This window comes from Pinus tabuliformis, chromosome 9 (assembly GCF_031772625.1).
Source record: "Pinus tabuliformis cultivar Carrire ecotype Pingquan chromosome 9, CPIR1, whole genome shotgun sequence".
NCBI classification, from domain to species: domain Eukaryota; kingdom Viridiplantae; phylum Streptophyta; class Pinopsida; order Pinales; family Pinaceae; genus Pinus; species Pinus tabuliformis.
Genome location: NC_142307.1, coordinates 1975291481 through 1975312716, shown reverse-complemented (window position 1 = coordinate 1975312716; position 21236 = coordinate 1975291481). Strand labels below are relative to the sequence as shown.

Here is a 21236-nt window from a genome sequence, read left to right as displayed (position 1 = left end):
ACTAACTCTGTGCCTAGTGTGGCAGTGAAGTTTTGATCGTTTGGTAACGGGAACATGAGCAAGAGTGAGAACCCGATAAATCAGAAGCATCTTCAACCACAGAAACCCCAGGGAGGTACTCAACATCCAATTGATAAATTCTGATATTCTTAATGGTTATACCCTGTTAGAAATTTTAAATTTAAGGCTTTACAATTAGCCCTCCTTGCCCTAGTCGTGGCCTTTTCTCCTTGTCTTGGTGAGCTGATGCCCTATTTAGGCCTCCGCTGCCCCATTTTCCTCCTCCGTGAACCTCCCTCACCTCTACCATGGGCCCCACCACCTCATTTCTTTGAGCCGCAGTCCCTAAGGGACTGTCTTCCCTAGGCTGCAGCCCTTGAAGGGCTTGCGGCAGGCCCTAGAGGCCTCTTTGCCTTGGCCGCAAGCCTCTAAGGCCCTCCTTCCCCTTGACAGTAGGCCTACTTGGCCTTTTCCCTTAGCCGCTGCCCTCATTTTTTCCCTCTCCTAGCCCCTTTGTCTCATCTATCTCTGATTTGGGTTTCCATTTTATTTTTGCCTCTAACACTTCTTGTTTGCAAAAAATTTAATCATTAATACATTGTGGTTACAGTTATTTTCAAGTGAATTTGGAGCTAACAATTGTGGCTGCGAGAGATCATCTCATTGTAAGAGTTTTGGGCAAGATAACTAATCATCTTCAAGGCCTAAAGGCCTATTGGTTTGCCTCCTCTAGCCCTCAATCTCATCTCTTTTTTGCTTGCTGCCATCAATCATTTTGTTTGCAGTGATATAAGATACATACAAGTGGCATAAAATTAACGAATAAATCACACAACTTGTTGCTAAGTCAATTGCATATTCACTGTTTGGAAAATTTCATAAATTTTGGTGACTGTCATACTGTTTGGAGAAGCACCATAAAGTCTAATTTAACATAACAGTGATATCTAAAGAGATCCTAGGCTAATCAAGCATTTGTAACTTGGTTTCCATTGCTTCATTGCTTATATTTTGTGTTGGCAAAGTGATTTAAGAGGGCTGTGTCCCTTGGCTACGTCCTTCATCTTATTTGCACTCTTGTATGCTTGCACTCATAGGCATTTTCTCACTGTTTGCATCTCATCTTAAGTGCTCTCATTTAAAAGAGAAAGAGACAAGTAATTGGGACTGTTTTGAGACATTGGGCGTAAGATTAGCTACTGCTGTCATAATTATATTTCATAAAAGTTTACTATTGCTCATGTGATGTCATTGAAACATAAATTGCATTAAGGTTCTTGATATTGTTTGGTGATCTATTGTTGAAAAGAATTATTGGCATGTTAATTAGTCAAGTGATTATATCGTTCTCTAATAAGAATACTAACGCTTTGCTTTCTTGTGAGTTTCATAATCTAAGAGGTCATAAATTCGCACTAAATAACTCACTCATATAAGCACAAATCAATCTCAAGAATTGAGCATCATTTTAAATGGTTAATATTGTTTAAGGATATTGGAAGCCTAATTGTTTAACATCTAATTGGCATTGTGGTAACTTCTTGTAATCATCTAAATTGTCAATCTCTTGAGCAATTGTTTATTGGCATCCTTTCACATCTTGTGTTATCTCATATAAGAACCTTGGCTAATTGTTCTAAGTAATATCGTGGATAAGTGCTCTAATCTTCCTTATAGCCATTATTGTCATTTATTGTTCATGGTTAAATTGAATATGTATTGTACATGATAATTTTATCTTTGACATATCGGTAAATTGTTATAAAGAGAATTAGTCGTCTTTTATTTGATACTTGATAAATTATCACTTGGTCGTGTTGGATACAAATTTTTGGGCACTGTTAAATTGCGCACTCAATCACCTTGCACTTGCATTCTAGGCCTAGTCTTGCATTAATAAATTTACCTACAAACCTAAGCTTCGTTGATAGAAAGATAGGGCCACCCTTCATCCTGTACCTTGTGAAGGATAAACCCTCTCTAGTGGTTAACACAGTGACCTTTTAGTCGTCAGAACCACAGTCTCTACAGCGCCATAGGCACCGGGTGGTTAGATTTCAAGGGGAGGTATCATTAACCAAGCCTTTGCTTGCTTCGCCTCAACTTCTCTCTACAACCTACTTTGGAGACTAGCCCCAAAACAGCTAAGGATTAAGGGATACATTTAGCTAGGCAAATAACTAAAATAAACCAAGATTCTTTGCATCTCACTTAGATTTTAGGACTTGCATTTCATATAGGATAACTAAGCATCTCCAAGCAACAACTGTACATCTGGTCATTTGGTGTATAATTGATATAAAGCAAGTATTTGACTCTGTAAGGCACTGCTCTCATGCAATAATCTAATCTAATCTCTTAAACATGCTAAATCAACCAAGTGGCTAGGCCATTCAGTTGTCTCCCAGATTTGTTGGTTGCCAACAAATCTCGCACTCTCATATTCCATAGGGACTACCCCACAAACCCTGCTATTGGGAGACAGCTAGAACAGAGAGGGAAGGGATCAGAGTGACATCCCATGCCCTGAGTCGTCGCACCATGCCTGTACAATTTGAGCGACAACAATGCCTATTCTATAAGGGTACCCTATTCAAACAAAAATAGGCATGGAATTTAAATTCAGGCATGTGAGAAAAGAAAAGGCTAAAAAAGATATTTTTGAGACAGAGCAAATAGTTTTAAAATAAATCCTTTTCAGACTAAAGATTAATTGTTATCTTCAGGAACCAATTTTAAAATAAATGTTGTGTTATCAATACATGATACTTCACACTATCAAACCATTGCGTTTTGAGTGCACATTTCTTCCTTCTCTTGAATGTTATTCCGTGTGCATGTGTTTCATGAAAACTAGCATTGTCACATTACCACTCAAGAGTGGGTTGAAAAATACACTCATCTTGCAAAAGTGAACTTCTTTTTTTTGTTGATGTTATAAATGTTACCTACCAAAAGTGGGTGACCACAAAGGTGAATTTTTTCTCCTAGTCATCTCATCTAGTCGACAGCCAAACCCACCTTGTAGCTGACATGACGTGTCGCTGATATCTCCACTACCTGCATCAGTCATATGTCTCCTCACCCATTTGTCAGGATCACATGTTGGAAGGTGAGATTTTGGTCAAAAGGTACTTTATTCATTTTGCATTCGGGTGCTTCTGCCTGTATTTTGGGCATTTAGCATGGATTGTGGGGTGACTTGGAAGAAAGAAGGCTCTTGGCCATAATTTTGTTCCCTCACCTTAAATGGGGGGTTAATTTTCTATCCTAATCCAGCGGTACCGCCTCTAATGGCTTAGTTCTTTAGGAAGGGGCACTACTTAGGAATCCATGATTGAGATAGCGTGTCCCATCTATCACGACCATACTTATCACTCCCTTCCACACATCACGAGCCCTTATTCCATAATCCTTCTTTGGGTCCACTGGGATCTAGCACACCCCCCTTTTCCCCAAGAGGTTGATGCAGCTAAAAGAAAAAGAAAATGCATATTATGGCCACAAGAAAGAAACAAAAGAAAGAAAATTATAAAAATGCAAAAGATGGTCGGGACATTAATATTAGCACATGGGGAAAATCCAAGCATGAGCTCTACCCCTTATCATTATGGTCATCACCCGATTCGTGGGGCCAATTTTTCCTTCCCACATCATAAAAAGTAACCTTTGCATGTCCCAACCCTTGGTGGGTGATGAACTGCCCCACCACTAAGGGGGTAACCACTGCTACATACCATTCAAAGCATGTTCTCATTTCCTAGAGCTTTGGGCAGTAATATGAAGAAAAATCAAGAAAAAGAAAAAGAAAATAAGAGGGGTAGAAAAACAAAGGTCGAGGTTACTCATGCATCCAAAATTGCTCCCTCCTCACATGTGTATGCCCAATATGTGGAATCCATCATTATTTTTTCCCCTTTGACCGTGGCATTTGGCATTGAGACCCCTTCTCCCCTTCCATTTTGTCATTATTCACATGATACCTATTGATTGAACAGAGGACTAAAGACATGCCACTTCGCTTTAGGGGTTGGAAATGCCTAATAGGGTTGTCTATTAGCCACTCCAACCTAGGGAGGTGTTGTCTCTCAAATTGTACACCAGATCGTGATAATGCTCAGGGTAGGGGTTTCAACTCTGATCCCTACCCTCTTTGTTTAAGTTGTCACCTAACTGCAAACTATGGGGGGTAGTCCCTATGGATTGGATGAAGAACAACTTGTTGGGAACCAACAAGTCAAGGAGACACAATTGATAGCCTAGAAACCTGGATGGAATTAAGAGGAAAGTATGATTATCAAGCACGCTTTGATTAGATTCTTTAAGATTTTAAGTTAGAGCCCAGTGCCTTAGGAGATTAATTACTTACGCAATTAGGATTAAATTTCCAAGTTATCGGATGAACAGTTGCTGCAATATGCAAGTTCTATCCTATATGAAGAGCAGCACCTAAAATTATGTGAGATGCAAGTTCTTGGTTACTTTTAATTATATGCCTAATCTAAGTGTGTCCTTCACCTCAATTCTTTTGAAGCTAGTCACGAACACAAGTTGTAGAGAGAAGTACAAGGGAAGGAAGCTAGGGCCTCATTAACAATACCTCCCGTGGAGTTCTAACTACCCGAGTGGCTCTGTTCCTACAAGGGATTGCCAACAATAGAACAGCAAGGTCACCGTGTTAACTACGGATGAGGGTCCAAAATTCGCAAATTATTTGAAGAAGATGGTCCTATCTTCTTACAACAAAGCTTATGCTTGGAGGTATATTTTACAAATGCACTTATAACTTAGAATGGAAATCCAAGATGTGAGTGATTGCTTCAATGAGATTACTTAAGTGAATTAAGTACTTCAACAAGAAATCAACTTGAGATCCAAATGATATTCAACACGAGATGACAAGAGCAAGCAAATGAAGTACTTACGGCATTTACAAAATATCCCAATGAAACAATCCAGAGAATGAAACACAATTAGCAAGAGATTATTAAAACTTGTTAATGTGTTAGTTAATTAAGGAAGTAAGGCTAGCAATTTCAAATACCCAAGATACTTATTAGATGTTCTCAATGTATTACTTATGTTAACAATTGATTAGCAATTAGGCACAAGAAGCAACTTTACATCACAATAATCAGAACAACATCTATTTTCCACTTAGATCAAAATAGAAACAAGTACAATCACAGATGAGATTGCTAACAGTGATATGAAGCCAACAAGTGCATCTAATTAACAATGGATGCTAGAAAGAAACAATGCAAGAATGCAAGATGCAATAGATAAGTCAATGCAAGACTTATATGGTTAATTCACCAATGACTACTCACAATGCTATCACTTGAAATATGCACCAGACTTGAATAAATTAGAGCAACAACCTATATTTGTGAAGCGGTCCCAAAAATGACAAGAGAAACCCTCAAACACAATAATGATTGAAGCCCTTAAGTGATGAATGTTATTTGTTATAGTTATTTAAGCCTATTTAGAATTATTTTTAGGCTTCTTTAGAGTGATTACCACTTGGTTAATGCCACTGTTATAGATTAGCTTCAGATCTGATATGTTATTACAGTCAAAGAAAGAGAGAAAGAGATAGAGGATCAAACCCTTAAGGCCCTAAAGCCTTGCTTCACTAGCAAGTTTACCAAGTTGAGACAAGCTTGAGGCACCAAATGAAGTGACTTGGCAATGATTGAGCCTTTGAATACCTGCAACCACCAATGATTAGCTTGGAAATCAAGGAAATTCTCTCAAAACCCCACAACTAGGGAAAATTTAGGCCTTCTAGCCCTACGACTAGGCTAGTTGAGCAAACGTGGCAAGTGCAAACCCCAAAAACTTGATGTATCACCCTCAAAAATTGGAAATTTTCCCTTGTACAGACCTAAAACTCAAATTTGTTAACATGTAAAGCAAGTTTGATGACTGATACGCCCTTCTAGAGCATGTGGCTAGGGCTTCCAAGCCCTCTAATGCTTGCAGCCAATCCTAGAGGTGGCCTTAAGGCTAGCGGCTAGGCCTCCAAACGCTATAATGGATAAACGAATGAATTTTTGGCCCTTGAAACCCTTCTTCAATGAGAAGGCTGCAAAACCAAAGTTAGTCCACAAATTGACAAAAATATGATGGGAAAAACACTACACACCCTTGCCAAAATTATTGTAGGCCGACAAAACAAGATTTTAATCCTTGAAACCACTTGCAAAGACAAATTTAGGCCCTTTTAGGGCTGAGCCCTAGGTTTAGAGGCCTAATTATGGTTGCGGCTCTCCTGGAAAGGCTGGAAATGTGAAAATTCTTAGATCTAACAATCTCAGGAATCCTATTGTAACCAGCTGAATCTACTTCCCCTAGATTGTAAATTACATTACAAGCTTATTTCAGATTTCTTCATGAAACATTGAAGTGAATTACTGAAGCAGCCTACACCAATTAAATATGATTCTAAAACATAGAAACAGAGCAAGGAAAATAGAAACACATAGGACACTGTTATGTTTGGACAAAAGTCCCTGGAAAAACCCAGTGCGGAAAAACCAGTGCAGCAACTCTGAGGGTTATTTTTATTAAGCAGTAGCAAAATCTCAATACATCACTGAATACCTCACAGGGGTTATTGAGTTACAGAGAGAAATACTAGCAAAAGCTTTGTGAGTTTTACCTCACATAATCAGTGAGAAATCTTGGTTGATCCAGCCCCAAATGGACTGCCCCATATCTTTTTTGGCTACCTCTGCATAGAGTCAGCGTCAAGCTATCTGGGTGTTGCGTCACTTCTCTAGGTGGTCAATCTGCTGCCCAGGAAATTCGATTTCTGCCTCCCGGTCTCACGCCCCGGCTCCCGGCTTCTAAAAATCGAATTCCTCTGCAGATTTCGAACTCCTCTCTCTCCCTCTGCGTTGGCTCTGCGTGGCCCTTCTGTCCCTGCGTCAACCTTTGCGTCAAGGCTTCTGGATCACTCACTACCTCTCTTTGTTGTTGTATCTCCGGCTGAGAATCTCTCTCTCCGGAAGCTGCTATTTTTGCCCCTCAACTGCAAGAGATCACCTCAATCGATTTTTCCTCCTGAGAACTTCTCACTTCAGAAAATCGATTTTCTCAATCTCTCTGTGTGTTTTCTAAATGACCCTCAAGCCCCTTCTTATATCTTCTTGTTGGACAACCGATGACCTAGATTTAATCAAAGGCTCAGATCGCTTTGGCTTGATCCATGGCTTTCTCTAGAAGTTTCACCCCTGATTAGATTAATACCTATTAATATTTTAATTTCCCTAGGTTTAGACTTAAGAACCCCATTAAAAATATTCATTATTTTAATAAAATCGCTTCTGGGTGGAATTTCCCAAAACAATTTATGGGTTCTTTGGAATACATGTGCCCAAGCCTCCCTACAAAATTTGAGGCTTAGAGCACATCCGATGCTACCCCAAATCAACACTCCCTCTTAGCGAGGAATGTGCTCTAGCAATACTACATATTGTTCTGACTCTGAAGCATTGTCCTCTACGCTGCTGATATCTGACATGATGTCCACCAACTATTGCGATGTTGCTTCTATTGTACTGCTGCCTTTGACACTGCCACCATCAATGATACATTTGCATTGCATCTCCCTCTCAAATGCTACATCTGCTCTGCTGCTAGCAATGCCACTACTAACATTGCATCCGTACTGCAACTGAAAAAACCCAAAACTGGAGATGTATCCATTGGATACACCTCGATGTTGAAATCCTGACTATTGCTAGTCCCATGCTCTCTTCCGAAGCCATTGCGCTGCTGAAGCTCTACACTGTGCCTCCTCGCACTCCTGCCTCTCTGCTCCGCGCTGCTCACATTCCGACGCTACTAACCACTGCATCTATCTAATCAACACTCCATGGCACCTACTGAAAACTCCTCCATCCCGCTACTACTGATCATGGACTCACGTAGTAAGGTGATGATCCAAGACGGGGGCTCCTCAAGGATTGATTGTGGGGAAAACTCCACAGTTAAGCGCGCTTGAGCCAGAGGCGATCTGGGATGGGTGACCTCCCGGGAAGTCCTGGTTACCGGGTGCAAGCCCCGGAAGTGATGATTGACGCTATGTGATTCATTTCACTAGTTTCAATCTCATTTCTTCACCCCTGTGAGCATCACCCGATGCAATGAGTGCTAAGTGAACTATTCAAAAATCATGAGAAATTAGTCAGTTACGACTACCTCTCATGGAAATGGTCATACGTGAATGACTTACTTAACGCAGTTGAATCCCAAAATGATATCTAATATAATGCACTGCGTAACACCCCCATACTTAAATTCAAAAAGAGTGAGGGGATCTCTACTTGAATGGTTCATGAGGCACAATACTTGCTAAGGTTTTGCAAATGGGGTAGCAAGCTAAGTGGGCTTGATTGTGGGGAAAACTCCACAGTTAAGCGCGCTTGAGCCAGAGGCGATCTGGGATGGGTGACCTCCCGGGAAGTCCTGGTTACCGGGTGCAAGCCCTGGAAGTGATGATTGAAGCTATGTGATTCATTTCACTAGTTTCAATCTCATTTCTTCACCCCTGTGAGCATTACCCGATGCAATGAGTGCTAAGTGAACTATTCAAAAATCATGAGAAATTAGTCAGTTACGACTACCTCTCATGGAAATGGTCATACGTGAATGACTTACTTAATGTAGTTGAATCCCAAAATGATATCTAATATAATGCAATGCGTAAAACCCCCATACTTAAATTCAAAAAGAGTGAGGGGATCTCTACTTGAATGGTTCATGAGGCACAATACTTGCTAAGGTTTTGCAAATGGGGTAGCAAGCTAAGTGGGCTTGATTGTGGGGAAAACTCCACAGTTAAGCGCGCTTGAGCCAGAGGCGATCTGGGATGGGTGACCTCCCGGGAAGTCCTGGTTACCGGGTGCAAGCCCCGGAAGTGATGATTGACGCTATGTGATTCATTTCACTAGTTTCAATCTCATTCCTTCACCCCTGTGAGCATCACCCGATGCAATGAGTGCTAAGTGAACTATTCAAAAATCATGAGAAATTAGTCAGTTACGACTACCTCTCATGGAAATGGTCATACGTGAATGACTTACTTAACGCAGTTGAATCCCAAAATGATATCTAATATAATGCACTGCGTAAAACCCCCATACTTAGATTCTACCCATCTATAGTTTTATCAAACTACAGTTCTATATCAACCCACCTCCCTCCTGGAGGTATCTTGGCTGTCATGGCGAACTCCTCCTCTTGTTCAATCTTTGCGGCTACAACCTTAGGATCATGCTTCTCATCCTTGCCTTTTTCTTCAAGGGAAACTTGGATGCATAGTGACCCATCTCGCCACATCTGAAGCACTTCACCTTGGAGACGTCCTTATTTCGTCTCTGTCGCCCCTGCTGTCCCTTCGATGCAAGGGTTGTGTTATCCTCCTCCTCTACTTTGGGCTTCGACCCATTGATGCTACTGCTCCCGTCAAGTTTGACCTTGAGCAAGTCTCTCCTCAGCTCTTCTTGTTTTAGAGCTGCCCACATCTCGTCCCAATTTGGCAATGCTGCTCTGCCGAGGATACTCTGGACAAAGATTTTCCACTCATCCGAGACAGAATTTAAGCCAGTCTTACAAACACTGAATCCTGAGTATGCCCTACAGCGAACAGCTCATCACGGGTCTCCTTCTGTTTCGTGAGGAATGGATCCACACATTCTCCCTTCTGCATCTAAGCAGATCTCAGTTTTTGCTCTAAGTACATCTTATGTTGCTCGAAAGATCACTGATACAATGTGGCCAAGGCATCCCATGTCTCCTTAGCAGTCCTTTTGCTAGCAACGTGGCACACCACATGATCCTTGACTCCATCTAGGATCATCCTCTTCACATTAGCCATCTCAACTTTGTACTTCTTCAGCAAATCTGCATTCGCAAGGATAGCTACCACATTATCAACATATGTTTTGAGGGCATGCTCATCTAAAAGGAGATTCATTCTAGCCTTCCAGATGGCATAGTTGGAACCCCCATCCAACCTGTCCTGATCTCTCAAGCCACTAGTTGCCATATCCTCCAAAAAATGTCGAACAACTCCCTCTTTCTCCCTACTGTGTAACTCATAGGCTGCGTTACGCACTCCCTGATGGAGCTGGTAAGCTGCTACTCCTTTGTTGCTTAGCAAATGAGAAATATTGATTTCCTCAGCAAGAAATCACTGAGGAAGTATTCCCTCACTATGTGATCTACTTCTTCCTTCTGACAGCTTTTCTGCCGAGCACTCAGCTTGCAAAAAACTACATCCCTCTAGCTCTGCATGGCTCTGCGTAGCTCCCTTTGCCTCGGCAAATTCTTGATCCGGCAGTCTTACCTCTCTGTCAGCTCACTCAAAGAGAGACACCCACGAAAATATAGCCCTCCTGGCTAGAACTGCGCTATCCTTCAGGGAATTCGAATTGCTGCATGTTGCAGCAAGTTGGCCCTTCCTTCAATGCTAGATCTTCTCTTCCCTGTTTCACATCTACACCTCTAATGCCATGTGAAAATTCCTAGATCTAACAATCTCAGGAATCCTACTACAACCAGCTAAATCTACTTCCCCTAGATTGTAAATTACATTACAAGCTTATTTCAGATTTCTTCATGAAACATTGAAGTAAATTACTCAAGTAGCCTATGTTGATCTAGATTGTCATTAATGTCAATATGAAGCCAAGGAGAAGCAGAGCAGACTTGTGAAGAACAGGAGCAAAGCCACTGGAAAGAGGATCGCATCACCGAAGGTACATAAACAGAGTCATTGGAAGTCACAGAGAGATATGTCCAAGGGAAACCGCTATCGGAAACAAAGAGCAATAGAGCTATCAAAGCAGAGAAGAGAAGCAAGTGTTGTTGACCTCTACTGGTCAACTACCCATGCAGTGCATCCCGTTTTTCTTGACAGAAAGAAGCAGCACCTGATCAGCATGTCCGTGCCATCCTGCCATCATCAGCAGCTTGATCATTTCAGTTGTAAACCCAGTCTGCATATATGAATTGTAAATAATCTAAGCAGATCAAAGTCATGTATGTAAATTGCCTAGGTGGACCTAACTTTTTGATGATAATCTACGTCCCGGAAGGTTTTTCGTCTCACCGATCCACGGATCGGCAGAGTTTTCCTTCAAACCTGACCCCAAAGCCGGGATTGATTTTGTCATTAGAACTTTAGGAGAACCCTAGTGTGTTAAATCTGCTAGATTATAGTTGTGTCGCAGAACTGGGTGTTTTGTGAGGGTTTGTATTAAATGGGTTTGTCCCTTAAGATGTAATTTTGTAAAAGTCATGATGTAATGTGTCTTGAGGGTTGAAAAAGTTGTAAATCCCCTCATGAGTCCTAGGTCCTAGGTCCTAGGTGATGTTTCCAACGGCTTAGTTTGATGATCCATCTTAAAATGAATTAAAAAATTAAAAAAATGAATAAAAATAATAAAATAATAAAAAATTAAAAAATGAAGCAAAAACCCTAACTAATAAAATAATAAGTTAAATAAATCGACGGATGAGATCAAGAGATGTCTTGATCCTCATCAACGGTCGAGATCAGTTCTACATGGATCACCCAAAACTAGTCGTTGGGATCATTTCCTTTTTATAGGGTCTTAGGTGGTCATTTCAGATCATTCGATCTGTGAGTCTAAGACTAAAGAAGCTCTCTTGTAAATCTGTTTCTGGTTAATAAAGGAAGACTTTGGGGTCCATATCTTGCTGGTGTTACTCTCTTGGAATGCTGTGAGATCATTTCATTTTCTGCATATGTTATTTTCAGCTGTTAATAATAGCTTTTGTAGAGTATTGTGGGTACAGGTATCTTGCCCACTTGCTAGGGTTTGGGTGCTGCTAGGGTTTCTGGAGTAATGGCAGGTATCTCCATTACTGTTTGAGATCTAGCAGCATTTTTGCCCTCTTTATTGACGATTGTTTTGAGCTGTGCAGAATAACATTTTCTGAAGGAATTTTGTGGGCGTTCGGGGAAGTTCTCGGCTGAACCAGCCAACTCCCGCAAGCGTTTTTTTTGTTGAGCCCAGCTGGATTTGATCCTGGGTCTATCATTCGGTTTTATGTTTTAATTTGCATGAGAAAATTTCTGAAGTTTCTTACAGTGACAATCTGAAATTTCTTATCTTTAAAAATTTTCTGTGTTTACTGCTAAATCTGGCTGCTAAGGGGCCAAATCTGTAAATTAGTTAGCTGATCTAGGGTTTCAATCTTTTGCTTTATCCAGTTCTCATTTGGGTTCTGTTTTTATTGTACAGGTTTTTTATCAGGAGCAAATTTTTTTTTTAGGATTTTCAGAAGGAGATCAGTGCTGCCCGGATCAGAGCTTAAAATCGTGGCCATCTTTCACTGTTTTCTCCCCCACCATTGCATGACAGCCTTTAAAAAAATCAACTCAAACCCGCTGCCATCAAGGGCGTCTCTTCATATTTATTCTGCTCCATTTCACCATTCGAGCTTGCGTTCCAGGGGTGTACGTTTCTCATTTTTGCTGTAGCGTGGAAAATCGTTGTGTCCATTGCAAATCCCAGCGTTTATACCTGCGTTTTTCTCTTATCCGCATCAGTAAGCCGCATTTCAGGGTTTCGATGCCATCTTTGTGGTAAGCGTTTGCGTCTTCAGGTTGGCTGCAAATCGATTACCCTACGTCGTCCGACCTGCATAGACAAACAAAGAAATTTATCTGCGGCTTGTCCTCATTTGACTGCGTATGCTCGGGTTGCGATTTCTTTTATGTTTTCAGCGTTTTTTTGGTATATAACGGAGGTTAGTGTAGTCGTAGGGCTTTAGTTATAGATTTTAGTTTTAAAATAATTTTGTTTAAGTTTGTATAGTCACGTATTTTTAATTTCATTTTATTTAGTATAGATTCATCAAAATGAAAAATCGTAAAAAAAATTTTGGTTTTTAGTTTTAGTTTTGTATAGTTTTATTTTATTCTATGTTTTAGTTTTTTAATGTTTTAGATTAATTTTGTAAAAGATTTTATTTAGTTTTTTTAGACTTAGGTTTATTTTCTTTGTATAGTTTTCATTATGTAGATTTTATTTTAATGTTTTAGATTTAGTATTAGAATAGATTTTAAATTTTAAATTTTTTAGATTTTTTTCATTTTTATAACATGGAAAAATAAAAAAAATTGAAAAAGATTTAAAAATTTATAAAAAAAAAAAAAAAATTGAAATATAAAAATATTGCGGAAATTTTATTTTGCCAGTATTCAGTTATTATCATGCTATATCTTTCATGCTGAATATTCTGAGCCGAGATGCGAAATTGATATCTAGTTAATGGTTTATGATTCGTGGTGGTTTAAAGCATTCATCCTTTAAAATTTTCAGTTGCTGGATATCGTTTTGGTCGTTTTAAAAGCATTATGATTTAGCTGATGATGGATGATTGCTATTCACGGTTTATTCTTCTATATCATTTAACAAGTAATCATTTTAATAACAATCTCTCAAGGCACTGGTCTGCTAACTAATCAAATCATTTTAGTGCTTTTCATATCGTATCTCGTGTCTCCCAACCAACTGGTCGACAGTTGGTCTCATCATCTCGCAGGGTCTACCCCCCTTAGCCGCGGGAGACAGGCTTAAACGGAGGGATCGGGGATCAGAGTGACAGCCCCCGGTCCGAGCGTTGTCGTGCCAATCTGCGCGACAACAAGTGTAAGAGCGGAAGATTGAGGAGGAGCCACATCGGAGGAGCTATATCGGGAGTATCACGTGTAATGTATGCCCAAAAAGTGAGAGGAAGTGTCCATCGAAAACCCTCAAAGAAGCAGGTTACGGAGCAAGAGAAGCATAGAGGAAGATTCATTTGAAACCACAAGAAGCAAAGAGCAGAGGAGTACAAAGAGCAAAGGAGTATATATATTATATAGATGCGATATAATAACACGGACCCGAACAGGTTATAGCAACAATCCTTAATATGACATCGCGTCCGCCCATCGGAACCCTCATATCGCAAGTTATAAAGGGCTGTCACCCCCGAAACCTCCGATTTTATAAAGGTTGGAAGAGTTAGCTCCTAAAGCAAGAGCGGCGTAAATCCATCAATAGCGAACGAGATCAAGTCAAGGAGGAAACAGACGGAGAGTGCATGAGATCCGTTGGATCTTATAAATCGACGGTCATCGCATGGCAGAGATGTGAGGGCGTTAATTCGCGAGGAAAGTGGTTCCGCAACAGGAAATGGTATTTCGGGCGAGGTAAAAGTGGTAAGTGGTATTGAAGGGTGAGCACCCGATTCCACTAACCGAGCGACACGTAGCACTTGGGAGGAGAGAGGAAACCGCTTTTTCGGGCGGGTAATCCCCGTGCTATTTGTCTACCCGAAATCAATGTCAACCGTCGGATCAAAAGGAGGTGATCAACGGTGGAGATCGAGCGGACTGGTTGGTGATCAGGCTAAGCGACAACCGTCGGATCGAGCACCAGATCAACGGTCTAGATTTAATCGTTGATCGCATTTCGGGAAGGTTAAGTGACGGCGTGGTGGTATGCCGATTGCCGATGGGCCGATCCGCCGATGACCGATAGCGATGAAGCCGAGTGTCGATCGGAGATCGGTTAATGCAGAGGTCGGAGAGCGTTGTGGAAAGGATTGGAGGAGCGGACCCAATGAAGTTATAGATGCGGGCGTAATGCATTTGAAGTCCGGCCTTATGTGTTCAGAGGGTGTATTTCCGTGTATTCCTGTGGTTCCGATAAATGTGTTGCCCGGGGCTTAAAGTCAAATAAACGCTTCCGATAGGTTTGGGTCCATTGTATGAATATTGAAAAAAAAAGGGGGCCTCTCTGATATAGTTATTTCTTTAATATGCAATATTATTATAATACGACCTCTCTTCCGCATTAACGTGTCCTGTAAGAATTTGATGAATCCGAAGAGACAGAGGAAGTCGAAGAGTGAGCGCAGAGGAAGCCGAAAGATCAAGCGAGCGAAGAGGAAATGAGCAGAAGCCAAAGGTCAGGAGTATCAGGCATATAAAACAGAGAACAAGGGAAAGTTTGAGGTGCTGGCGAACTGTAAGAAAAAAAGGGAGCCGAAGTTCTGGCAGAAGTGGAAGGAACAGGAGGACAGAAGTAAGTCATAGGTCCAGCAAGGTTGGGAGCAGAGTATTACAACCAAATAGATCCAGACAGTTACAGCAGAGGGTTGGAGCCCTTGAGGTTGGTGCCTCAGAACTGAAAGGATTGGTGTCCTGGGAGTTGGTGCTCCTAAATTCAAGGTTGGTGCCTTGACAAGACAGAGTTGGTGCTCTGGAGGTTGGAGCCTCACAAAGAGTCCAAGTTGGTGCTTGGCAACTGTTTGAAACCATATATATATCTATATTATACTTGATTTATTGCAAAGATCACATTAATAAAAGCATCTATTCCTGTTATCTATTTCTGTGTTCCAAATATAAATGTTTTTAACTGATAAAAATAATAATTGAAAAGAAATATTGATTCACCCCCCCCTCTCAGTATTTCCAACAATTGGTATCAGAGCGGGCTTCTTCATATCAGCCTAACAGCTTGAAGAAGGATTCTTAGTCATGATGAGAAATCAAGAAGTGTCAGGAAGACCTCCTTTGTTCAATGGCACAAATTTTGGTTTCTGGAAAAAGAGAATGTCCTACTACTTAATGTCTCTTGGACCTGAAGTTTGGCATTCGGTCTTAAATGAGTACATAGCTCCTTCCACTCTTCCAACAGATCAAGACGAGAGGAAAGTCTACGTTGCAAATGCAAAAGCCTTAAACTCCATCACTAGTGGAATCACTGATTCTGAATTTACAAAAGTCATGAATTGTAACTCTGCCAAAGAAGTATGGGATAAGCTAATTAGCTTATACGATGGGGACTCCAAAGTCAAGAAGGCAAAGCTTCAAACTCATAGAAGGAAATTTGAAAGTCTGAAAATGGATGATGAAGAAGATATTGCATCATACTTTCTCTGAGTAGCTGAAGTGGTCAACTCTCTTAAAGGATTGGAAGAAAACATTGAAGAAAGCACCATTGTTCAAAAGGTCTTAAGATCTCTCCCAGACAGATTTGACTCCAAAGTAAGTGCCATAGAAGAAATGAAGGATCTAGATACTCTCAAGATGGATGAACTCCATGGAATCCTCATTGCCTATGAGATGAGAAAAGGTTGCCCAAGTTCCAAAGATGCAGCATTCAAGGCCTCAAAATCAAAAAAGGGGAAAGAAAGGAATGTCAGTAGTGATGACTCCGATGTTGAATCCGAATTGGTGCAATTTGTACGAAGGCTGAAGAAAGGATCTAAGCTAAAAGGTAAATACCCTCTTATTTGTTTCAAGTGTGGAAAAATAGGTCATTATGCTGCAAAATGTCCTCATAAGCATGATAGTGATGATGAAGAAAATTCTAAAAGGATTGTATACAAAAAGAAAGGGTTCAATAAAAAATAATTTCCTCTCTAAGCAAGATGAGTCTGATGAAGATGAATTTGTAGTCATCAAAAAGAAATCAACTAACCAGTTCCCTCACCGCAAAGGAGGTAATGAAGAATCAGATGAAGAAAATGACCATGCTGGAAGCCAAGAAGTATTATTCATGGCATTCACAAATGATGATGACTCAGGGCTAGATGGAAATGTAGATGAATTGTTAATAAGTGCCATTGAAGAAAATGAGAAATTACGGAATAAAATCATTTCTCTCAAGGTAGAAAACGAGGAAACAAAAAAAGGGAAGATCTCTTGAAAAATAAGCTAAAAAAAAAGAAGAAGCTTGCAAAGAATGTGAAGCTGAAATAGTATCTCTGAGGAAGGAATTGGAGCAAGTTAAAAAGGGTTGGAAAAGCTCTCAAATACTTGACACTATCCTAAATAATCAAAAACCTCAACATGACAAATCTGGAATAGGTTTTAAAGGAGAATCATCAAGTACTAAGAATAATGCGAAAAGCTATGCCGACGTACTTTCCAGCAACCCAAAAGAAGAAAGATTATTTCATCGAAAGCTCATCCCAGATCCAAAGAATGAAGAGAGAGTAACTCCAAGGAAGAATGTTGATTCGAATCATGGATGTTACAATAGATACAAAACAGTATTTCATCAAAGGCCCATCTCAAATCCAAAGAATGAAGCAGGAATAACTCCAAGGAAGAATGTTGATTCAAATCATGGCTATTACAACAAGTACAAAACTATCTTTTTTGGGCATTGTTTCCATTGTAAAAATTTTGGTCATCAAGCTAGACATTGCATGGCTCGTAAGAATGACACACCAAAACTGAAGGATCAAATAAACAAACCATATGGCCCCAAAGGGCAAGGACAAATCAATACCTACAATTCTTTTGATCCCTTGGCCAAATTTGATCTGATTTTCTCATTATGTAATAATAATGGACACAATGAACAAAATTGCCCACTCAAAAGAGGAAAAACAAGAAGTGAGAATCCCAACACAGATAAATGTGGCCTAGCTCTATGTGCTCAAAATAATGAAAATCATTGGTTTGTGGATAGTGGGTGCTCCAGACACATGACAGGGGACAAAGGGAAGTTTGTCTCATTGAACAAAAAGGAAGGAAATGTATCCTTTGGAAGTGGATCTGCCAAAATTGTTGGAAAAGGAATTGTTACTCTTATTAATGGAAAAGGAAAAGCTCAAAATGCTTTGCTAGTAAACAGGCTCAAACACAACCTCCTGAGTGTTAGCCAAATCTGTGATCAAGGACATAATGTTGTCTTTAGCACCAAAGACTGTGAAATAAGGAACTCTTCCTCAGTGGAACTTGTGGCGAAAGGGGTTAGAACACCAGACAACATCTATATTTTGAACAAGATTCAAGAAGATAAATGCTACTTAAGTCAAACAGATGAAAGTTGGTTGTGGCACAAGCGACTTGGACATACAAGCTTCGATAACTTGATCAATATTAGCGAGATTAAAGCAGTACGAGACATTCCAAAGTTATTCAAACCAAATCAAGGAGTATGTGGCCCATGTCAACATGGAAAGCAAACTAGAACAAGTCACAAGACCAAGGAGTTCTCTACATCAAAGCCTTTGGAGATCATTCATGCTGATTTATGTGGACCAACTAGAACTCCAGCACTCCAAGGAGAAAGGTACTTTGCTTTATTTGTTGATGACTATACTAGAATGATGTGGGTATATTTTATAAAATATAAATCTGAAGCATTTGAGTGTTTTAAGAATCTTAAAGCTCTTGTGGAAAATGAAAAGGACTCTAAGATTAAGTGTCTCAGAACAGATAGAGGGGGAGAATTCACATCAAAAGAATTTGATGAATTCTGTAAAATACATGGAATTAAAAGAGAACTCTCTACTGCCAGAACACCAAAGCAAAATGGGGTAGTTGAAAGAAGAAACCGAACAGTTCAAGAAATGGCAAGAACAATGTTAATAGCAGCTAACTTGCAGACAAAATTCTGGAAAGAAGCAGTCAGGACAACTGTCTATACATTGAATCGAACTCAATTGAGACCAAATAATGAAAAGACTCCTTATGAATTATGGAAAGGAAGACCTGCGTCAATAAAATACTTCAAGATTTTTGGAAGCAAGTGCTTCATAAAAATCAATGATGACTCACCAGGAAAATTTGATTCATGGGTTGACGAAGGGATCTTTCTTGGATATTCTATAAGAAGCAAAGCCTACAAGTGCTACAATAACCGACTATGGAAAATAGTGGAAAGCATTGATGTAAAAATTGATGAAGACCTTCCAAAAAAAGAAATTGAAGAACATGAAGTTGATCCTCTCATTGAAGAAGAAGAACCTAAAAAAGAAGAAAAAGACCAAGGAAAAAGAACCATCTCAAACCCCTTCAAAGATGAAATTTCTCCAAAAATATCACCTAGAAGAGCATATTATTGGCAATATGGATGAAGGGATGGAAACCCGAAGAAGGATGACTAGTACACCAAAGAAGAATGATGTTGCTCTTCTATCCATGATAGAACCAGAAACATTTACTTAAGCAAGTAAGGATTCTCATTGGGTAAAAGCCATGGAAGAAGAAATGTCTCAAATTGAAAAGAATGAGACATGGGAGCTGGTACCTCGTCCACAGGACAAAAACATAATAGGAACCAAGTGGGTGTTCAAAAACAAAATGAATGAAGATGGACAAATCATCAAAAACAAGGCAAGGCTTGTTTGTAAAGGCTATTCACAAATTGAAGGAATTGACTTTGAAGAAACATTTGCACTAGTAGCTCGTGTGGAAGCTATCAGGATGTTCTTGGCATTTGCTTGCTCAAAAAGATACAAAATCTATCAAATGGACATAAAAGCAACATTTCTGAATGGGGAACTCAAGGAAGAAGTCTACATGGAGCAACCAGAAGGGTTTAATCTAACAGAAGGAAAAGACTTTGTTTGTAAGTTGAAAAAGGCATTATATGGGTTGAAACACGCTCCTAGAGCTTGGTACGCAAGATTGGATCACTATCTACAACAAGGCTTCAAGAAGGGGGTGGCAGGAAGTAATCTCTACATAAAGACGGATGAGGATAAGTTACTAGTCACACTTGTTTATGTTGACGCTTTGATTTTTGATAGTAATAATGATGAGATGAGCCATGAGTTTTCTCAAAATATGTCAAAACAGTTTGAGATGTTAATGATAGGAGAGTTATCTCACTTCCTTGGACTACAAGTATCTCAAACCACGGCAAGCATGTATATATCTCTAGCCAAATATCTTAAAGACATGCTTAAATGATATGGAATGGAAGACTGTGCAACACCCATGACCACAAGTTGCAAATTGAGCAAAAATGATGACTCCCCTTCAGTGGATGCAACTCATTACAGGTCAATAATTGGAGCCCTTCTGTACTTAACTGCTACGAGACCCGACATTATGCAAGCAGTAGGAATGGTGGGAAGATTTCAATCAGCCCCTAAACAATCCCATTTGTTGGCTGTAAAAAGAATTCTCAGATACCTGAAAGGAACTCCTGATTTCGGTCTCTGGTACCCTAAGAGCTCAACTCTTTCGCTGCATACACCGATGCTGATTGGGCCGGAAGTGTCGATGATTGGAAAAGTACTAGTGGAAATGCATTCTTCCTGGGAGACTGTTTAGTATCTTGGCTCAGCAAAAAACAAACATCCATATCACTATCTACAACTGAAGCCGAGTATATAGCTGCCGCAGATTGTTGTACTCAAATACTATGGATGAAGGAAGCTCTAAAAGATGTCAACATAGGTACAAATCAACCAATTACCATCTATTGTGATAACACAAGTGAGATCAGCCTCAGTAAAAATCCAGTGATGCACTCAAAGAACAAAAATATACCAATCAATTATCATTTCCTTCGTGAACAAGTAGCTGAACAAAACATCATCTTGGAATATATCAATACTAAGGAGCAGATAGCTGATATTTTCACAAAACCTCTTCCTCGAGAAGCATTTGAACATCTTTGTCAAAAGATGGGGGTTATCTCTTTAGCATCACTTAAGTTGATTCATAAAGATGTTGCAGGACAGGGGGAGCGGTTTGACAAGGCAAGTCCTTGTGCACTCCTTTGCCACTGATGTCAAAGGGGGAGAGAAGAAGAATATTGCCATCAATGACAAAGGGGGAGATTGTTGATCTAGATTGTCATTAATGTCAATATGAAGCCAAGGAGAAGCAGAGCAGACTTGTGAAGAACAGGAGCAAAGCCACTGGAAAGAGGATCGCATCAGCGAAGGTACATAAACAAAGTCATCGAAAGTCACAGAGAGATATGTCCAAGGGAAACCGCTATCGGAAGAACAAAGAGCAACAGAGCTATCAAAGCAGAGAAGAGAAGCAAGTGTAAGAGCGGAAGATTGAGGAGGAGCCACATCGGAGGAGCCATATCGGGAGTATCGCGTGTAATGTATGCCCAAAAAGTGAGAGGAAGAGTCCATCGGAAGCCCTCAAAGAAGCAGGTTACGGAGCAAGAGAAGCATAGAGGAAGATTCATTTGAAACCACGAGAAGCAAAGAGCGGAGGAGTACAAAGAGCAGAGGAGTATATATATTATATAGATGCGATATAATAACACGGACCCGAACAGGTTATAGCAACAATCCTTAATATGACATCGCGTCCGCCCATCGGAACCCTCATATCGCAAGTTATAAAGCGATGTCACCCCCGAAACCTTCGATTTTATAAAGGTTGGAAGAGTTATCTCCTAAAGCAAGAGCAACATAAATCCATC

At 40.1% G+C, this 21236-nt stretch overlaps 1 protein-coding gene across 4 annotated transcripts in view; it reads right to left on the bottom strand.

Moving 5' to 3' along the window:
- LOC149156925 (uncharacterized) overlaps positions 1 to 21236 on the bottom strand; it is a 387270-nt gene that overhangs the window by 332436 nt on the left and 33598 nt on the right. The gene's annotated exons all lie outside the window — the stretch shown is intronic.